The sequence below is a fragment of the Schistocerca americana genome, chromosome 1, assembly GCF_021461395.2.
Source record: "Schistocerca americana isolate TAMUIC-IGC-003095 chromosome 1, iqSchAmer2.1, whole genome shotgun sequence".
Classification (NCBI taxonomy): domain Eukaryota; kingdom Metazoa; phylum Arthropoda; class Insecta; order Orthoptera; family Acrididae; genus Schistocerca; species Schistocerca americana.
Window position 1 is genome coordinate 1,267,716,331 of NC_060119.1, and position 17,985 is coordinate 1,267,734,315.

Sequence of the window (17,985 nt, forward strand, 5' to 3'; positions counted from 1 at the left end):
CTTCGCCGTACGTTTTACTTCTTGTGATTACTCCCCTCAGTTGCTGTTTTTTGATCATTAGCATTTTTGCTTTGATCCTCCTCACCCTAGGCAAGAAAGATTGGTCGTCTAACGGCGCATTTAGGGCATCTTTCAGGCACTGTTGATAAAAGTCGGCAGTGTTCCTCCTCCAGAACGCTTTTTCGGCGCAGAACCGAATTAGCAGTCTTCTCAGCGCTGGTTTCGTGCGCGTAATCCACCAGTCTATTGTGGTGCTGTGCTCTGCTCTCTTCGCCAAGCATTCCTGCCACGTGGCTGCTATCTCCTTTCTCAGAGCGACGTCTTGCAGGTGGTCGGTGTTAATCTTCCAGGAGCTTCTTCCCGCCGCCGTCTTCTCTGTTTCCAAACGGATGCTGCACTCGTAGCAGGAGTGGTCGGAAAACATGACTGGACAGACCTCCACTCGCGATATTTTGTCTGCCAAATCTCTGCTTACGTAAATTCTATCAAGTCTGCTTCTTCCGTTTCTGTAGAAGTATGTGAACTCTGTGAGTGCGGGATTTTTCACTCTCCACGAATCCTCCAGTTTTAAACGTTTAACAAGTTCTTCTAATTCGGAGCACACGTTTGCCACTGTGATCTGGTCCTCTTGAGCGGTCACACAATTGAAGTCGCCACCAATTATGATATTGTTGTTGTTGTGTAGGATAAGTTCACATATTTCTTCATTAAAGAAGTTGCTCCTGGCTCTCTTGTTGTTTGTGCCTGACGGTGCATATACGTTCACAACTAACGTGCCCTCTATTTGGATCGCAATTCATCGGCCGTTTGATAACATCTTGGGTTCGTCAGTTTCTATTCCATGTCTGACCATTATCGCGGTGCCGCACCTCGATTCTGGGTCTATGTTTGTGTAGATGTCGAACCCCGGTATCCGTTCTATCGCCGTCGATGCCACTTCTTGCAAAAGCGCTACGTCTGCGGCTCTGTGTCTTAAGAACTGTGCGAGGGCGTCTATCTTTACTGCTGTAGTCATTTTATTTACGTTGCAAGTGATTATCTGGTATGAGTGTTTTGCCAGCCTAGCCATTTCTATTGTCCGTCAGAGCTGTCGTCAGAGTCCGTGTGCTGCAGCTGTGGCCGGTCTGGCCCGCTTTGCCTCCTCTCCTGTGAGGAACTGGAATTTTGCCTTTTCCTTTCCTTTTTGGTTCCTGTTTTGTTTGCCGTTTTGTTTGTCGTTTCTGTGTCTTCTTCTGTGTTCCGCTGTTTCCCCTTGGCTTTTTCTCCGCTCCTCTTCTTGGAGGTGGTTGCGGCGACGTCATCTTCTTGGTTTAATTTCAGTATCTTTTTAAGTTGGTTCACGTTTTCTCTTATCTTCTGCTCGCGTGCCTGTTCGTGTGTGGCTGGAGTACCACTTTCATTTTCTGCTTTTTCAGTTTCAATCATTTCTATTTCTCGTTCTGGTTTTTTTTTCCTTTCTCGCTTGCTTCGCCAGCGTTTTCTGTGTACGCGCCGTCTTGGGCTGTACTTGCTGTTCGGCCTCGTCCGAGCTGCCGTCGCTAATCTTCCTTTTGTCGGCGCTTCCGGGTGCTGGCCCGGCGGCCGGCTCGGGGCCGGGGGTAGCCGGGGCAGCGGGCTGGGGCGCGGGTTCTGTGGCCTCCTCCTCCTCCTCCACCATTGTGTCCTGCTCGGCTGTAGCGGCGGCGGGGCCCGCGGCGGCAGGCTCGTTGTCGTTACTGTCCTCTTCCTGTGGCTGCGAGGCAGCGTCCGCTATTCTCAGCGACGGAAAATCTGCGTCGAGATTCATCATCGCGCCTGCGTACGTATTCTCTCTAGGAAGCTGTACCGGCCGTTTTCGTGGGCAGTCGTTCCTCATGTGATCCGTCGCATGACAAATGGAGCACGTCTGAGGTTGGCCTGTGTACGAGACGAAGCCTCTGTGCCCGCATACGTTGATGAACGACGGAATGTGTTTCCTTAGGTCCATTTTTACGGTGCGCACACCCGAGTCTACCTGAATGCGGTATGCACTCGACCACTTGTCTCTAGATATCCCGAAAACGTTTCCGTATAGTCTGCAGGTTTTTACAATTTCCTCGTCAGGGACTTCGAAAGGCAGATTGTATATTTTTATATTCCTGATTCCGTAACCAGAATGCTGGATCGTGACGTCACTTGTGGTTCCGTCCCTATGTTTGAACTTCCAGATGCCCCTGTTTAGATTTACTACTCTATCAATTTCCGCGGCGTTTCCGATTTTTACAAACAGTGTGTTCAAAATAAAGTCCAATTGTAGTCCCTCGATTTCCTCTACTGGTACTTTCACATCGTCAATGATCCAATTGTGAATTTCAAACGCGTTCGGTCTTTCACCATTCTTATCGAAAGTACACTGAATAGTGTCCCTCCTGTTTGTCGTCGATGCCATGTTTTCCAAAAATAACCGGTCAATAAAATAAAGAACTTATACTCGCCAAAGCAGCGACGGGGCGGCACGCTGTCCACCTCGGGCAGCGGGCGCGGCGCGGGGACGGTCTCGTGGCCGGCCGGCGACGGCGGGACGGCCGGGAAAATCCTCTGCTACCTGCGACGCACAATAGCGAGCGGCACACGTGTTCACAGGCGGTCACCCATCCAAGTACTAACCGGGCCCGATGTTGCTTAACTTCGGTGATCGGACGAGAACCGGTGTATTCAACATGGTATGGCCGTTGGCGTCCTTATACTGTAGCCGCGCCACAGAAGAAGCGTTCGCCTCTTCTCCCAACACACGCAATCGCCGCTTTCCGTGGCACATTTGACGCAAAGCATGTCTTTCCACCTCGAAGGTGGCGCGGAGTGCGCGCTCGCCTCGGCGTCTCATAGGCGACTGCCGAACCAAGGTGAGGCGCACAACACAGCTGCTGGATGCACCGCCTGTCATTCGTTTGGTGCGTGCGGCCTCCGACACTGGCTGGCGACGCACCTTGTTCCTGTTATCCGGCGCGGGCTTGCGCGCGGTGTCCTGCTGGACCGACGGAAGCTTTCTCACCTGCCTGACACGCGCCGCGCTTCCAGATATTTGCGTAATTTGCGCGGTGCATTCTCGCCTGCCTCCCCTTCCGTCCCGACTTGTCCCGACTTTGCTCGACTGCCGCTCGCTGCCGCTCGGGTCGCGGTCCATTTGACAGCACAAGCGCGAGAAACGTCTGCGGGAGGACAAATGAATCAATTTATGATTACAAATCGAATTTGGAGCTGTACGCCGCTGCAGAACGATAGGCGCTATCGTATTTCGGAGCATACCGCCCGATTCGTACTGTTTTGTCGTTTTCAAAGACTTCCTGGCAAACTTGGTTAGCACATTCTCCTTCAAACTGAGTTAGTTGCTGCAGTTTCGTTTCTTACGGCCGTTTAAAATGCTTAGGGAAGTCTCTTTGTCACAACAGAAAGGTGGTATGGAAAGAGGGCTGGCAGGAGTAGCGACTAAAAAGCGAAAAACGAACACAGCCAGAGTTCCCAGGCGCTCACCCAACTGAGTCCTAACGTTGTTGCTTCACTTCGGTGATCGGACGAGAACGGAAGATTTTATTTACTTATTTTTTTGTTTGTTTGCTTGCTTGCTTGCTTGTTTTTGTTTATTTACTTTGTGGAATTTAGCACTGCTACAAAGCAGTAGGCGCTGACGTATTTCAAAACTCATCTGTCGATTCGTAGTGTGTTGTTATTTCCGAGGCGTTCTAGCAATCTTCTTTCGCGCATTCTTGCTCAAACTGAGTCCATTACTGCAATTTCGTATCTTACGTTTGATACAGTGGTTTAAAATGCTTGTGGAAGCATCTTTGTCAACACCTGAAAGTTAGTATGAAAAGAGGGCTGGCAGGTGCAGCGACGTAAAAATGAAAAAATGAGATAGAGCCAACAGCACCTTTTTTTTTTTTTTTTTTTTAAACGTAATAAACTTTTATTTACAAAATAACAAATACAGTCATGAGATTCCAAGGTATTTTCAATTTCAATTTCAGTTAGTTATCGAGTCTTTTTCTTTTCTTTACTGATATGTAACTTTGTTGCAATTGTCTGTTTCATTATATTTTGTGCATTTGCAGGTTGATTTACACTGTTGCACTGATTTGTAGGTCAGTGGAGCAAGAATATTTCATTTTTCAGTTTTGTTTGCGGTTTTTGTTAAATTTTATGGGTTATTGATTCAAACACTTCTAAGTTCTTTACTTTAGGTCGAGTTTTGGTCTGGTGCCATTATGTGGCTTGTAACTATTATTAGAGATGTCTTATTGGCTAAGGCTTACATTTAAGAGACAAAGGACAATGACAAATATGTATGAATGAATATTATATATATATAGCGAGGTGTCCACGAGATGGTGGTTGAGGGGAAGAGAGCGAGAGAGGGAGAGAGAGAGAGAAATAGAGAGACAGAGAGAGAGAGAGAGAGAGAGAGAGAGAGAGAGAGAGAGAGAGAGAGAGAGAGAGAGAGAGGGCGATATGGAACACATTTGAAACATAATTAAGGAATATTTCTATAAGTGGACAACTATATTCTAGATAAGCTTAACATGATTAAATAGGGATTGAATATAGATGTTTCTTTTGTTATTCTACTCACATAGTCATCTTTGGCGTAGTGATGTTTCGCACATTTTTAAGAACGCTGCCTGAATATGCCCTATATGTGTAGCCGTAGCACTGCGGACACTGTTGTTGCACTGCACAAATTTTACACCGAACTCACATTCAACACACAACACTTTGGGGGCGTTGGAGGGTCTCTGCGTCGGTGACGACGGAGGCGCGGAGGACTATGGGGGGGGCGTGGTGTGGCGGCGGCGGCGTCGGCGGCGTCGGCGGCGTCGGCGGCGTCGGCGGTGGCGGCGGCGTCGGCGGCGCCGGCGTCGGCGGCGGCGGCGGCGGCGGCGGTCATGGCGTGTGGGGACGGAGGGCGTCCTTGAAGGCGGCGTCCAGCGCTATCTGTAGGTAGTTCTGGAACGTCTGCCTGTAGTTGTTTTTCCGCTTGGCTCGCTTGTGTTCCTCCCAGAGATCGGTGAGGAACTGCACTCCGTCCGTTTGTTTTTTCGCGATTATGGCGTGCGCTGTCATCGCGAACGTCCACATGGTCGCGACGCGTTTGGGACGTGGAAAACAATTTGCAGCCGGGATGGTGAGGGCTGTGGCTTCTATAGTTCGGTGGTCCGCCCTGTTCATGAGTGCCACCATTTTCCTGCACGTCTCCCATATCGCCTGACTTGTCGGACATGTGAAGCGGTGTTCCACGGTGTCGATCTCGTTGCACGCTTCGCAGTGCGGCGACTCGCGCATGCCGATGCGCGCTAGCCGCTCGTTCGTGGGTATCTTGTTGTGTACGACTTTGTACCACGTGTCTCTAGCTTCCGGAGGTATGGCTTTCTCAGAGAGATTCTTCCAGACTTGTGGCCAGTCGTGGTCTGGAAGATTCGTCTCTGTTCTGCTTCTTCCTTGTTTGCCTCTCAGTGCACGGTAGATTTTCGCTGCAGTTCTCATCTCTTTCACTGCTAGCGTGGATGAGATGTAGCTACTGTCCATTACTATCTGCTTCAAGTAGCGCATCTTGTAGGGTATTCTACTGACATCTACCGGCGCTTCCCCGGAATCGGGTCTGTGTTCTTTCAGTAGAGACGACGTGGTACAGTCTACACTTCTGTCCTCCATTTGTAGAGCTCGGTGGAGCAACAGTGCCGCGCATTTTCTCGTGACATCTATCAGGCCCAGCCCCCCTTCTTCTCTAGGGAGAGTGCTGGTGGCTTGCGACACTTTGAGAATTTCCCGCCTCCACAGCAGGTAGTATACAGCGCTTCATATAGACTTCCCTATTTCTGTTGGTACGTTCATGACTTGTGCCATGTACCAAGCCTTCGCCAGGATCGTTTCGTTGATCAGCTGTGCTTTCTGATCCAACGTCAGGTTTCTGTTGGCGTGTGTCCTGACGAGTCCTCTCGTGGTGTTCAGGATGTTCCGCCAGTTCTCTGCGGCCATTTTGAGTGGGCAGGCCTGCAGCTGAACACCTAGAACTTTATATTTGTCGGTCACCTGGTACCATGGTCTGGCCTCTCTCAGTTTCCCGTTCCCTATCGGGACGAGCACGGTTTTTTTGGGGTTGGTTTTGGCCCCAGATGCCTTCCCAAAAGACTCTATTATTGGGAGGACTTTGTCGATGTCCTCTTTACCGTCCACGAAAATGCTCAAGTCATCGGCATATGCCATACATGTCACGTTTATATCGTTCAGCTTGTAGCCGTTGACGGTGGCAGCGAGTTTCCTGAGGACTGGGTCGAGGGCTACTGTGAATAGTGCCATCGACAGTGGGCACCCTTGCCTCACAGATTTCCCCAGTTTTATTGGCGTAGATGTCCAGCCATTTACAGTAACTCTTGACGTGGCATTTGTTAACATGTTTTTGATGACTTGAGCGAATTCGGAGCCAAAACCCAGTCTTGCCAAGGTCTTCAGCAGGTACCGGTGACCGATCCTGTCGAAGGCCTTTTGGAAGTCTATAGAGATGATCGCTGCAGTCGCTCTGTTGGATGCGGCGTGGGCTATAACGTCTCTGTACGTGCAGACGGCGTCGAAAATGTTTCTGCCTAACACTGCACATGTCTGCCATGGGCTGATTGCTTTTTTGAGGGCGAGCTTCATATTTTCCGCGACGCATTTCGCTACGAGCTTGTAGTCCGCATTTAGGAGGGTAATTGGGCGGAAGTCTGTTAACGTTTTTGGCGCCTTATTTTTCGGTACCAGAGTGATGGTCCCTTCCAGGAACGGAGGTGGTATCTCCTTCCCGTCCAGAATTTCGTTCACAATTTCTGTTATTATTCCACCTACTTTGTCCCAGCAGGTGGCGTAGAATTCTGACGGTAATCCGTCCGCTCCTGGAGCTTTGCCGTTGGCGCAGGTTTTGAGGACGGCTCTCACTTCATCCTCTGACACAGCTTCCGTCAGCAAAGCGCGATCGGTGTCGTTCAGCCGTCTGCGCGTTCCTTGTAGTAGTTTTGCTGTTTCTGCGTCATCTGGTTCCTCTGCCTTGAAGAGATCAGAGAAGTGGTCTTCTACGTGACGCATCATGTCCCTCCTAGTTGTTATTTTGCGGCCAGCTGCGTCGCTAAGCTCTCTTACAGCTCTGTTTTGTGCCCTCTCCCTCTCCCTGTGCAGGTGGTGCAGTGTGGCAGGTTCGTCTTCAGTGGCGCCGTGTGTCTGGCTGCGGACGACGACGCCTTTCATCTGTTGACGCCTGATATTCAGTAGTCGCGCCTTTATTCCTCTCACTCGCGTGAGAAGCAGGTCGTCGTCTGGAGGACAGTTGAGCGCGTCCTTCAGACACTGCGTGTAAAAGTCTGCCGTGCTCTTCCTCCAGAAAGCCTTTTCCGCACTGTGCCTTATCAGCGTCTTCCTGATGTGTGGTTTTCCAGATGCGACCCACCATTGTGTGGTGGACGGATATTGTCGTCGCGTCTGTAAACTTTCTTCTAGTGTGAGCGCTATCTCCTGCTGTAGTTTGGCGTCACTTAGGTGTTCCGTGTTAAGTTTCCACGCTGATCTTCCTCCTGATATTTTATTCGTTGGCAGCTGGAGCTTGCAAATGTAGGCACAGTGGTCGGAGAAGATCACAGGGCAGACTTCCACACGTGACACAGAGGTGGCCAACTCTCTGGTCACATAAATCCTGTCAAGCCTGCTTCTTCCGCGGTTGTGGAAGTACGTGAATTCCGTTGTGTTGGGATATAATAGACGCCAAGAGTCACGTAGATTCAGTTTTCTTAGCAGTTCCTGCAGCTCCATGCACAGATTAGGTACCGGGACTTGATCTTCCGGAGCAGACACGCAGTTGAAATCGCCTCCCAGCACAACATTGCTGTTGTTGCGTGGAAGGAGTGCACAAATATCTTCATTGAAGAACTGGCTTCTGGCCCTCTTGTTTTCTGTGCCTGACGGCGCATAGATGTTGACAAAGTACGTCCCAGCTATTTTGATTGCTATTCCACGGCCGTCAGTCAGGGTCTTGATGTCCTCTGTGTCGATACCATTCCTCACCATTACAGCAGTGCCAGTTCTCGTTTCTGCGTCAATGTTCGTGAAGACGTCGAATCCCGGTACTTGTTCCAAGTCCGTGGTGACGACTTCTTGTAATATCGCTACATCGGCAGCTCGGTGCTGCAGGAACTCCGTGAGGGCGTCTATCTTCACAACCGAATTCATTTTATTGACATTGCACGTGATGACGTTATAGCCAGAGCGTTCCTGCATTTAAGCGCTATGTGGAGGCGGGGGTTGAACTTGCTGTGGGCGGTCCGGCCGTAGGACTAGGTCCTCCGGTTCGGTGGTTTGTTTCCGCGCGTTTTCGGGCGAGATGTCCGACGCTTCCCCGTCGGAGGTCTCCATCCTCTCGTCGTTTGAGCTGCTGCTGCGGCTTCTCCGCCTGTTACGCCGCCTTTTGGCTTTGGACGCCGGTTGCGGCTGCTCGATAGACTCCTTCGGTTCGTCGTCGGATTCCTTCAAGATGCGGGCGAGTTTGGTCACCTGCTTCTTGATGGCGATCTCGCGCGCCTCGGTGTACGAGGTGGGCGTGGACTCTGCGCTGGGCCCGGCCAGCTGGCTGCCGTGAATGACAGCCTCAGCTGACGGCTGGGCGGGCGCGGCGGCGCGCGTGACCTTCACCCGCCGGGCGGCGGGGGAGGGGGCGGCCGCCGGCCCGGCCTCCATTGTGGTCTCGTTGTCCGAGTCGGAGCTCAGGTGCCGCTTCTCCCCTGCGCTGACCGCGGCGGCCGCCGCTGGGGCCGGTGTTGCCGGCTGGGCGGCCTCGGCTGGCGCGGCAGCCACCGCTGCTTCCGCTACGGCAGGCTCGTCGTTGGCACGCGGGCTCTGGCCCGACAAAATTCCGGCGTAACTTGCCGCCTGCTCCGCTGCGTTGTCCGCGTTTTCGCGCGGCAGCTGAGCCACCCTCTTATTTTTGGGGCAGCTGCTCCTCATGTGTTCAGTCGAACTGCAGATGGAGCACGTCGGTGGTTGTCCGCTATATTGGACAACACCTCTGTGTCCTCCTATTACAATAAACGACGGCACGTGTTTTCGTAGGACCATCCTGACGGACCTAACACCAGAGTCCACTTTATACCGGTGCCCGGTACCCCAGAAGTCTCTCGTTACAGAGAGAACCTCACCGTACAGCTTGAAGTAACGTGCAACTTCCTCATTTGGCACCTCGAAGGGAAGGTTATACACTTTTATGTTCCTCACGCCGTGTCCGGCGTACGTTATTTTTACATCGCTGACGCGGCCATCTCTGTGTTTAAATTTTCTCACACCACCGCTTACGTTTACAAGCGTCTCGCATCTCACGTCCGTTTTCAATTTCAGAAAGAGGCTAAGCAGCGTGAAATCTAGCTGCAACCCCTCTAATTCGTCCTCCTGAATTTTAAGTTCGTGAAACATCCACTCCTCTATATCGAAGGAGGACGGCCGTTCGTGTTCACGATCAAACGCGCACTGAATCGTCGTACTTGAGCGATTAAACGTTGTCATTTTTTCCGTGGAGCACTCACCAAGTCGTTGAAACACGAAACACGATCGCCTACGGCGAGACGGCTACGGCTGGCGCGGCGCGGGAGCCGGCAGGCGGCGGGCGCGGGCGCGGCGCGGTGGGATGCCGGGCAGGGACGGCTCGGCGGCCGGTAATCCTCGACTACCTGGGACGCACAATAGCGAGCGGCACACGTGTTGCCAGGCGGGCAGCCAGCCAAGTACCCGGTGTTCCCAGGCGGTCACCCATCCAAGTACTAACCGGGCCCGATGTTGCTTAACTTCGGTGATCGGACGAGAACCGGTGTATTCAACATGGTATGGCCGTTGGCGTCCTTATACTGTAGCCGCGCCACAGAAGAAGCGTTCGCCTCTTCTCCCAACACACGCAATCGCCGCTTTCCGTGGCACATTTGACGCAAAGCATGTCTTTCCACCTCGAAGGTGGCGCGGAGTGCGCGCTCGCCTCGGCGTCTCATAGGCGACTGCCGAACCAAGGTGAGGCGCACAACACAGCTGCTGGATGCACCGCCTGTCATTCGTTTGGTGCGTGCGGCCTCCGACACTGGCTGGCGACGCACCTTGTTCCTGTTATCCGGCGCGGGGCTTGCGCGCGGTGTCCTGCTGGACCGACGGAAGCTTTCTCACCTGCCTGACACGCGCCGCGCTTCCAGATATTTGCGTAATTTGCGCGGTGCATTCTCGCCTGCCTCCCCTTCCGTCCCGACTTGTCCCGACTTTGCTCGACTGCCGCTCGCTGCCGCTCGGGTCGCGGTCCATTTGACAGCACAAGCGCGAGAAACGTCTGCGGGAGGACAAATGAATCAATTTATGATTACAAATCGAATTTGGAGCTGTACGCCGCTGCAGAACGATAGGCGCTATCGTATTTCGGAGCATACCGCCCGATTCGTACTGTTTTGTCGTTTTCAAAGACTTCCTGGCAAACTTGGTTAGCACATTCTCCTTCAAACTGAGTTAGTTGCTGCAGTTTCGTTTCTTACGGCCGTTTAAAATGCTTAGGGAAGTCTCTTTGTCACAACAGAAAGGTGGTATGGAAAGAGGGCTGGCAGGAGTAGCGACTAAAAAGCGAAAAACGAACACAGCCAGAGTTCCCAGGCGCTCACCCAACTGAGTCCTAACGTTGTTGCTTCACTTCGGTGATCGGACGAGAACGGAAGATTTTATTTACTTATTTTTTTGTTTGTTTGCTTGCTTGCTTGCTTGTTTTTGTTTATTTACTTTGTGGAATTTAGCACTGCTACAAAGCAGTAGGCGCTGACGTATTTCAAAACTCATCTGTCGATTCGTAGTGTGTTGTTATTTCCGAGGCGTTCTAGCAATCTTCTTTCGCGCATTCTTGCTCAAACTGAGTCCATTACTGCAATTTCGTATCTTACGTTTGATACAGTGGTTTAAAATGCTTGTGGAAGCATCTTTGTCAACACCTGAAAGTTAGTATGAAAAGAGGGCTGGCAGGTGCAGCGACGTAAAAATGAAAAAATGAGATAGAGCCAACAGCACCCGGTGTTCCCAGGCGGTCACCCATCCAAGTACTAACCGGGCCCGATGTTGCTTAACTTCGGTGATCGGACGAGAACCGGTGTATTCAACATGGTATGGCCGTTGGCGTCCTTATACTGTAGCCGCGCCACAGAAGAAGCGTTCGCCTCTTCTCCCAACACACGCAATCGCCGCTTTCCGTGGCACATTTGACGCAAAGCATGTCTTTCCACCTCGAAGGTGGCGCGGAGTGCGCGCTCGCCTCGGCGTCTCATAGGCGACTGCCGAACCAAGGTGAGGCGCACAACACAGCTGCTGGATGCACCGCCTGTCATTCGTTTGGTGCGTGCGGCCTCCGACACTGGCTGGCGACGCACCTTGTTCCTGTTATCCGGCGCGGGGCTTGCGCGCGGTGTCCTGCTGGACCGACGGAAGCTTTCTCACCTGCCTGACACGCGCCGCGCTTCCAGATATTTGCGTAATTTGCGCGGTGCATTCTCGCCTGCCTCCCCTTCCGTCCCGACTTGTCCCGACTTTGCTCGACTGCCGCTCGCTGCCGCTCGGGTCGCGGTCCATTTGACAGCACAAGCGCGAGAAACGTCTGCGGGAGGACAAATGAATCAATTTATGATTACAAATCGAATTTGGAGCTGTACGCCGCTGCAGAACGATAGGCGCTATCGTATTTCGGAGCATACCGCCCGATTCGTACTGTTTTGTCGTTTTCAAAGACTTCCTGGCAAACTTGGTTAGCACATTCTCCTTCAAACTGAGTTAGTTGCTGCAGTTTCGTTTCTTACGGCCGTTTAAAATGCTTAGGGAAGTCTCTTTGTCACAACAGAAAGGTGGTATGGAAAGAGGGCTGGCAGGAGTAGCGACTAAAAAGCGAAAAACGAACACAGCCAGAGTTCCCAGGCGCTCACCCAACTGAGTCCTAACGTTGTTGCTTCACTTCGGTGATCGGACGAGAACGGAAGATTTTATTTACTTATTTTTTTGTTTGTTTGCTTGCTTGCTTGCTTGCTTGTTTTTGTTTATTTACTTTGTGGAATTTAGCACTGCTACAAAGCAGTAGGCGCTGACGTATTTCAAAACTCATCTGTCGATTCGTAGTGTGTTGTTATTTCCGAGGCGTTCTAGCAATCTTCTTTCGCGCATTCTTGCTCAAACTGAGTCCATTACTGCAATTTCGTATCTTACGTTTGATACAGTGGTTTAAAATGCTTGTGGAAGCATCTTTGTCAACACCTGAAAGTTAGTATGAAAAGAGGGCTGGCAGGTGCAGCGACGTAAAAATGAAAAAATGAGATAGAGCCAACAGCACCTTTTTTTTTTTTTTTTTTAAACGTAATAAACTTTTATTTACAAAATAACAAATACAGTCATGAGATTCCAAGGTATTTTCAATTTCAATTTCAGTTAGTTATCGAGTCTTTTTCTTTTCTTTACTGATATGTAACTTTGTTGCAATTGTCTGTTTCATTATATTTTGTGCATTTGCAGGTTGATTTACACTGTTGCACTGATTTGTAGGTCAGTGGAGCAAGAATATTTCATTTTTCAGTTTTGTTTGCGGTTTTTGTTAAATTTTATGGGTTATTGATTCAAACACTTCTAAGTTCTTTACTTTAGGTCGAGTTTTGGTCTGGTGCCATTATGTGGCTTGTAACTATTATTAGAGATGTCTTATTGGCTAAGGCTTACATTTAAGAGACAAAGGACAATGACAAATATGTATGAATGAATATTATATATATATAGCGAGGTGTCCACGAGATGGTGGTTGAGGGGAAGAGAGCGAGAGAGGGAGAGAGAGAGAGAAATAGAGAGACAGAGAGAGAGAGAGAGAGAGAGAGAGAGAGAGAGAGAGAGAGAGAGAGAGAGAGTGAGAGGGCGATATGGAACACATTTGAAACATAATTAAGGAATATTTCTATAAGTGGACAACTATATTCTAGATAAGCTTAACATGATTAAATAGGGATTGAATATAGATGTTTCTTTTGTTATTCTACTCACATAGTCATCTTTGGCGTAGTGATGTTTCGCACATTTTTAAGAACGCTGCCTGAATATGCCCTATATGTGTAGCCGTAGCACTGCGGACACTGTTGTTGCACTGCACAAATTTTACACCGAACTCACATTCAACACACAACACTTTGGGGGCGTTGGAGGGTCTCTGCGTCGGTGACGACGGAGGCGCGGAGGACTATGGGGGGGGCGTGGTGTGGCGGCAGCGGCGTCGGCGGCGTCGGCGGCGTCGGCGGCGTCGGCGGCGTCGGCGGTGGCGGCGGCGTCGGCGGCGCCGGCGTCGGCGGCGGCGGCGGCGGCGGCGGTCATGGCGTGTGGGGACGGAGGGCGTCCTTGAAGGCGGCGTCCAGCGCTATCTGTAGGTAGTTCTGGAACGTCTGCCTGTAGTTGTTTTTCCGCTTGGCTCGCTTGTGTTCCTCCCAGAGATCGGTGAGGAACTGCACTCCGTCCGTTTGTTTTTTCGCGATTATGGCGTGCGCTGTCATCGCGAACGTCCACATGGTCGCGACGCGTTTGGGACGTGGAAAACAATTTGCAGCCGGGATGGTGAGGGCTGTGGCTTCTATAGTTCGGTGGTCCGCCCTGTTCATGAGTGCCACCATTTTCCTGCACGTCTCCCATATCGCCTGACTTGTCGGACATGTGAAGCGGTGTTCCACGGTGTCGATCTCGTTGCACGCTTCGCAGTGCGGCGACTCGCGCATGCCGATGCGCGCTAGCCGCTCGTTCGTGGGTATCTTGTTGTGTACGACTTTGTACCACGTGTCTCTAGCTTCCGGAGGTATGGCTTTCTCAGAGAGATTCTTCCAGACTTGTGGCCAGTCGTGGTCTGGAAGATTCGTCTCTGTTCTGCTTCTTCCTTGTTTGCCTCTCAGTGCACGGTAGATTTTCGCTGCAGTTCTCATCTCTTTCACTGCTAGCGTGGATGAGATGTAGCTACTGTCCATTACTATCTGCTTCAAGTAGCGCATCTTGTAGGGTATTCTACTGACATCTACCGGCGCTTCCCCGGAATCGGGTCTGTGTTCTTTCAGTAGAGACGACGTGGTACAGTCTACACTTCTGTCCTCCATTTGTAGAGCTCGGTGGAGCAACAGTGCCGCGCATTTTCTCGTGACATCTATCAGGCCCAGCCCCCCTTCTTCTCTAGGGAGAGTGCTGGTGGCTTGCGACACTTTGAGAATTTCCCGCCTCCACAGCAGGTAGTATACAGCGCTTCATATAGACTTCCCTATTTCTGTTGGTACGTTCATGACTTGTGCCATGTACCAAGCCTTCGCCAGGATCGTTTCGTTGATCAGCTGTGCTTTCTGATCCAACGTCAGGTTTCTGTTGGCGTGTGTCCTGACGAGTCCTCTCGTGGTGTTCAGGATGTTCCGCCAGTTCTCTGCGGCCATTTTGAGTGGGCAGGCCTGCAGCTGAACACCTAGAACTTTATATTTGTCGGTCACCTGGTACCATGGTCTGGCCTCTCTCAGTTTCCCGTTCCCTATCGGGACGAGCACGGTTTTTTTGGGGTTGGTTTTGGCCCCAGATGCCTTCCCAAAAGACTCTATTATTGGGAGGACTTTGTCGATGTCCTCTTTACCGTCCACGAAAATGCTCAAGTCATCGGCATATGCCATACATGTCACGTTTATATCGTTCAGCTTGTAGCCGTTGACGGTGGCAGCGAGTTTCCTGAGGACTGGGTCGAGGGCTACTGTGAATAGTGCCATCGACAGTGGGCACCCTTGCCTCACAGATTTCCCCAGTTTTATTGGCGTAGATGTCCAGCCATTTACAGTAACTCTTGACGTGGCATTTGTTAACATGTTTTTGATGACTTGAGCGAATTCGGAGCCAAAACCCAGTCTTGCCAAGGTCTTCAGCAGGTACCGGTGACCGATCCTGTCGAAGGCCTTTTGGAAGTCTATAGAGATGATCGCTGCAGTCGCTCTGTTGGATGCGGCGTGGGCTATAACGTCTCTGTACGTGCAGACGGCGTCGAAAATGTTTCTGCCTAACACTGCACATGTCTGCCATGGGCTGATTGCTTTTTTGAGGGCGAGCTTCATATTTTCCGCGACGCATTTCGCTACGAGCTTGTAGTCCGCATTTAGGAGGGTAATTGGGCGGAAGTCTGTTAACGTTTTTGGCGCCTTATTTTTCGGTACCAGAGTGATGGTCCCTTCCAGGAACGGAGGTGGTATCTCCTTCCCGTCCAGAATTTCGTTCACAATTTCTGTTATTATTCCACCTACTTTGTCCCAGCAGGTGGCGTAGAATTCTGACGGTAATCCGTCCGCTCCTGGAGCTTTGCCGTTGGCGCAGGTTTTGAGGACGGCTCTCACTTCATCCTCTGACACAGCTTCCGTCAGCAAAGCGCGATCGGTGTCGTTCAGCCGTCTGCGCGTTCCTTGTAGTAGTTTTGCTGTTTCTGCGTCATCTGGTTCCTCTGCCTTGAAGAGATCAGAGAAGTGGTCTTCTACGTGACGCATCATGTCCCTCCTAGTTGTTATTTTGCGGCCAGCTGCGTCGCTAAGCTCTCTTACAGCTCTGTTTTGTGCCCTCTCCCTCTCCCTGTGCAGGTGGTGCAGTGTGGCAGGTTCGTCTTCAGTGGCGCCGTGTGTCTGGCTGCGGACGACGACGCCTTTCATCTGTTGACGCCTGATATTCAGTAGTCGCGCCTTTATTCCTCTCACTCGCGTGAGAAGCAGGTCGTCGTCTGGAGGACAGTTGAGCGCGTCCTTCAGACACTGCGTGTAAAAGTCTGCCGTGCTCTTCCTCCAGAAAGCCTTTTCCGCACTGTGCCTTATCAGCGTCTTCCTGATGTGTGGTTTTCCAGATGCGACCCACCATTGTGTGGTGGACGGATATTGTCGTCGCGTCTGTAAACTTTCTTCTAGTGTGAGCGCTATCTCCTGCTGTAGTTTGGCGTCACTTAGGTGTTCCGTGTTAAGTTTCCACGCTGATCTTCCTCCTGATATTTTATTCGTTGGCAGCTGGAGCTTGCAAATGTAGGCACAGTGGTCGGAGAAGATCACAGGGCAGACTTCCACACGTGACACAGAGGTGGCCAACTCTCTGGTCACATAAATCCTGTCAAGCCTGCTTCTTCCGCGGTTGTGGAAGTACGTGAATTCCGTTGTGTTGGGATATAATAGACGCCAAGAGTCACGTAGATTCAGTTTTCTTAGCAGTTCCTGCAGCTCCATGCACAGATTAGGTACCGGGACTTGATCTTCCGGAGCAGACACGCAGTTGAAATCGCCTCCCAGCACAACATTGCTGTTGTTGCGTGGAAGGAGTGCACAAATATCTTCATTGAAGAACTGGCTTCTGGCCCTCTTGTTTTCTGTGCCTGACGGCGCATAGATGTTGACAAAGTACGTCCCAGCTATTTTGATTGCTATTCCACGGCCGTCAGTCAGGGTCTTGATGTCCTCTGTGTCGATACCATTCCTCACCATTACAGCAGTGCCAGTTCTCGTTTCTGCGTCAATGTTCGTGAAGACGTCGAATCCCGGTACTTGTTCCAAGTCCGTGGTGACGACTTCTTGTAATATCGCTACATCGGCAGCTCGGTGCTGCAGGAACTCCGTGAGGGCGTCTATCTTCACAACCGAATTCATTTTATTGACATTGCACGTGATGACGTTATAGCCAGAGCGTTCCTGCATTTAAGCGCTATGTGGAGGCGGGGGTTGAACTTGCTGTGGGCGGTCCGGCCGTAGGACTAGGTCCTCCGGTTCGGTGGTTTGTTTCCGCGCGTTTTCGGGCGAGATGTCCGACGCTTCCCCGTCGGAGGTCTCCATCCTCTCGTCGTTTGAGCTGCTGCTGCGGCTTCTCCGCCTGTTACGCCGCCTTTTGGCTTTGGACGCCGGTTGCGGCTGCTCGATAGACTCCTTCGGTTCGTCGTCGGATTCCTTCAAGATGCGGGCGAGTTTGGTCACCTGCTTCTTGATGGCGATCTCGCGCGCCTCGGTGTACGAGGTGGGCGTGGACTCTGCGCTGGGCCCGGCCAGCTGGCTGCCGTGAATGACAGCCTCAGCTGACGGCTGGGCGGGCGCGGCGGCGCGCGTGACCTTCACCCGCCGGGCGGCGGGGGAGGGGGCGGTCGCCGGCCCGGCCTCCATTGTGGTCTCGTTGTCCGAGTCGGAGCTCAGGTGCCGCTTCTCCCCTGCGCTGACCGCGGCGGCCGCCGCTGGGGCCGGTGTTGCCGGCTGGGCGGCCTCGGCTGGCGCGGCAGCCACCGCTGCTTCCGCTACGGCAGGCTCGTCGTTGGCACGCGGGCTCTGGCCCGACAAAATTCCGGCGTAACTTGCCGCCTGCTCCGCTGCGTTGTCCGCGTTTTCGCGCGGCAGCTGAGCCACCCTCTTATTTTTGGGGCAGCTGCTCCTCATGTGTTCAGTCGAACTGCAGATGGAGCACGTCGGTGGTTGTCCGCTATATTGGACAACACCTCTGTGTCCTCCTATTACAATAAACGACGGCACGTGTTTTCGTAGGACCATCCTGACGGACCTAACACCAGAGTCCACTTTATACCGGTGCCCGGTACCCCAGAAGTCTCTCGTTACAGAGAGAACCTCACCGTACAGCTTGAAGTAACGTGCAACTTCCTCATTTGGCACCTCGAAGGGAAGGTTATACACTTTTATGTTCCTCACGCCGTGTCCGGCGTACGTTATTTTTACATCGCTGACGCGGCCATCTCTGTGTTTAAATTTTCTCACACCACCGCTTACGTTTACAAGCGTCTCGCATCTCACGTCCGTTTTCAATTTCAGAAAGAGGCTAAGCAGCGTGAAATCTAGCTGCAACCCCTCTAATTCGTCCTCCTGAATTTTAAGTTCGTGAAACATCCACTCCTCTATATCGAAGGAGGACGGCCGTTCGTGTTCACGATCAAACGCGCACTGAATCGTCGTACTTGAGCGA

The 17,985-nt window shown here is 51.7% G+C and overlaps 3 non-coding genes across 3 annotated transcripts; all 3 read right to left on the minus strand.

Moving 5' to 3' along the window:
* Nucleotides 1-2,577: 2,577 nt before the first annotated feature.
* Nucleotides 2,578-2,695, minus strand: LOC124559194. The gene has a single exon (XR_006968865.1). It is a non-coding gene; the product is annotated as a 5S ribosomal RNA (ribosomal RNA).
* A 7,045-nt stretch (nt 2,696-9,740) lies between these two features.
* LOC124558454 lies at nt 9,741-9,857 on the minus strand. The gene has a single exon (XR_006968769.1). It is a non-coding gene; the product is annotated as a 5S ribosomal RNA (ribosomal RNA).
* A 1,180-nt stretch (nt 9,858-11,037) lies between these two features.
* LOC124552235 lies at nt 11,038-11,156 on the minus strand. Its single transcript, XR_006967912.1, has one exon. It is a non-coding gene; the product is annotated as a 5S ribosomal RNA (ribosomal RNA).
* Nucleotides 11,157-17,985: the final 6,829 nt, after the last annotated feature.